This window comes from Tamandua tetradactyla, chromosome 20 (genome assembly GCF_023851605.1).
Source record: "Tamandua tetradactyla isolate mTamTet1 chromosome 20, mTamTet1.pri, whole genome shotgun sequence".
NCBI classification, from domain to species: Eukaryota; Metazoa; Chordata; class Mammalia; order Pilosa; family Myrmecophagidae; genus Tamandua; species Tamandua tetradactyla.
The window spans coordinates 54,174,451-54,177,660 of record NC_135346.1 but is presented as its reverse complement, the minus strand read 5'-3'; the positions used below and the strand labels follow the sequence as shown (position 1 = coordinate 54,177,660).

The 3,210-nt window shown below is 44.9% G+C and overlaps 1 pseudogene; it reads right to left on the bottom strand.

Annotated features, from left to right (window-relative positions):
- Positions 1-269: 269 nt before the first annotated feature.
- On the bottom strand, positions 270-2,287 carry LOC143664731 (receptor-binding cancer antigen expressed on SiSo cells pseudogene; annotated as a pseudogene).
- Positions 2,288-3,210: the final 923 nt, after the last annotated feature.

The following is a 3,210-nucleotide window of genomic DNA, read 5'->3' as shown; positions in this document are numbered from 1 at the left end:
CGCCAGCTCTGAGCAGGTTCTCCAACCCGGCTTGGCAGATGGGGACCCTGAGCCTGGGTGCCCGCTGTCACGCCGCCCGCCCGCTTCTCCCGGAGGCTCCGGGCTCAGCCCCTGAAGGAGAAGACCCCGTGGCCGGGACACAGGTGCGCGATTTCTCGGGTTATGGCGCCCTCTGGCGGCCAGCGTGCGAAAGCGAGGACTGCAAGAACCCTGACCTCCGCTCTTATTCGTTTATTCAGCCATTCATTCCCTAGATATTTCTTGAATGCCTACTGAGTACCCGCCACCGGGATAGGCACTGGGGACACGCTGGGTCCAAGACACTCTGGGTGGCTGCTCTGGTCACACATAGAATCGATCGGGGAGGAAAGAAGTGAGTCATATACCCTTCCAAATATGTAAATCTATGGAGGAAAAATTTAGGGTGCAAGACCGTGTTTGCTGAGGTACTGACCCGTGGCAGAGCCAGCCAAAGCCCGTGAGATGAGAAGCTTCATTAGGAGTTAACTAATGGAAGGGGGTGGGGAAGGGGTGCGGAGAGGGGAAGAAGGAGTGGGGGAGGGGAGGGGGGGGTTGCAAAGACCCTGGTAGGGAAGGTGCCTGGTGAGTCAGTGTTGATGATACCGATAAAAAGCAGTGAGCTCACTTCCTGATGGGCTCAAATGACCATTACCCAGACTCAGGGTTTCAAAGAGGGAAATAATTTATAGCTATGTGCAAAGCAGGAGATCAGAGAGCCTATCAGCCTAAAAATCTGTCTCCCCAACAGATTTTAAACTCTGATAGTTTTTTGAGAACATATTTTATTGTGAGATAAAACATACATACAAAAAAGCACTACATTTCAAGGTACTTTGCAACAAGTAGTTATCTAGAACAGATTTCAGAGTTTGGTATGGGTTGCAATTTTAGGTTTTTCCTTCTAACTGGTCCAAAGCCCTGGAGACTAAAAGAAATAACAATATAATGATTCAGCAGGCACACTCATTTGTTAAGTCCTTTTTTCTCTCTTATAACCCCTCCTTCTCTTTTGATCTGTCTCCCAATCTTTTTTTTTTTAATAATAAAGTTATTGCATTTAATGCCATTTTCTTGAACAAAACCCCAAATCGTCAAATTGCTTAATGTTGTACCAAACACAAGCAATACCTTTTCTAATAGGAGAAAATGTATGCAAACACTAGTTTCTGACAACAAAAATAAGGGATTTAAACTCCTACAGTTTGTCTCATTTAGATCAGGTAACCATGGAAGCAAAAGGATATTTCAAATTATTTATTTTATCATTATGCACATTGAAGGAAAGCATAATAGCAGAATTCTTTTCCACCATAAACTTATTTACACTCATTTATTTGGCTAGAAACACTAGCTTGAAGGTACTGCTTTATTCCACTTGCAATTATTTCTCTACACCAATCAACTGTCTCATATTTGAAGTTGAATAAAATAATATCTAATGTCTTTTTTGCGTGTCAAGCATTAAAAGTTCAAAACACTTTGGAAGAATTCCTGTGTCCTGGATGACCTGATGAATGCTTTAAAATAAAAAAATGTGTTTATCTTCTGGAAATACTCTTGCATCCACACAAATGTTACTTGGGTCCTGGAGCTCAGATTTCTCCCTCTGGCACTATGACATCTGAAGATCATTTGTTTTGAAAGTTTCTTACCAGTTTTGTTTGGTTCCCTCTTCATGGGTCGCTGGGCTTCCTTTCCCATTTTCTTCCTCTGTTGTCCTGCTGCTCTCTTTTCTCGGTCTGCTATTTTCTGCTGTCTCACTACTTCTTCTGCTTGCCAGGCTGCATCTTCATCCTCCCAGGCATTAGTATTTTCTGGCCTTGTATCTAAGTCACCTAATTCAGGAGATTAGTGAATAAAAGGCCTATCTTGAGTAGCTGCTAATCTACTAGAGAAACCTGTTCTACCATCCAGGATGGCAAGATTTAATGATTCTCTTAATAACAATTTTCTGAATCTTCCTTATAATTAATGTCATGTCCTTAAAATAGTCAGGTTCCAGCTGTTGAGCAACCATTTTGTTGATTTGCCACCATCCCATTCCCTCCTTCAGTCTTTACATTTGTGGATACCTCTCCATCCGGAAAGTCCACTATTCAACATCTGTCTGCTTAGAAACTGCTTAATCAATGGTAGCTGGCAAAGTTATTTGGCCTTTGCTTAATTTCCCTCCTCTGCCAGATTTGCACATTCATCTGTTTAGGAATGAGAATACCGTTGTTGGGCAAGTACAAACTTTAAATAATTGGAACTGTATGATGGCCATGGTGAGAATCCAAACACCCTGTATAGTTGAGAAAAACGACATAAGCATTTTCACGTCACACAATCCAATGCCACATGAAATGCTCTAGTGGCTGGGGGAATGCTGGGTGGTCTGGGATTTGAATTTGGGAAAATTCTCTCTTGGAAGACGCAGTGCCTGTAGGATGACAGCAGAAAGAACCAGCGAATGTCTCTGCTGGAGGAGCAGTTGGGGACCAGTGTCTCAGGCTGGTGCCCCCGCAGGACCGTCTCCCCACGCGTGAGTGTGGCATGGCCAGGGCTGCACACGCAAGCCCTGTCCCAGTCCCGCCTGCCTCGCCCCAGAGGCCACGCTGACCCAGAAGCAGTTCCTGTCTCCCAATCTTTAGGGGTGTCTGGGCTCTGCCCATTCTAACTTTTTACTGTTGGAAAGTGGTGTTGACAATATGGGATAGGGGGATTCAACTAGTTGATGTTCTGGAGAGGCTTGGTCCCTCTGGGTTTCAGGACTTATCCGGTCCAGGGACCCATCTGGAGGTTATAAGTTTCTGAACTGTAATCCTTGGGTGAAACCTTTGCAGAATCTCAGATAGAGCCCTGGGTGTTCTTTAGGGTTGGCAGGAATGGTTTTGTTTGGGTTTGGCAAACCATGGCAATTAGCAATATCTAGCTGAAGGTTGCATAAGAGTAGCCTCCAGAATAGCCTCTCAACTCTATTTGATCTCTCTCAGCCACTGATACCTTATTTTGTTACAGTTCTTTCCCCCTTTTGGTCAGGAAGGCATTGTTGATCCCACGGTGCCAGGGCCAGGCTCATCCCCGGGAGGTATGTCCCACGTTGCCAGAGAGACTTTCACCCCTGCATGTCATGTCCCACATAATGGGAGGGTAATGATTTTCCTTGAAGATTTGGGCTTAGAGAGAGAGAAGCCACATCTGAGCAGC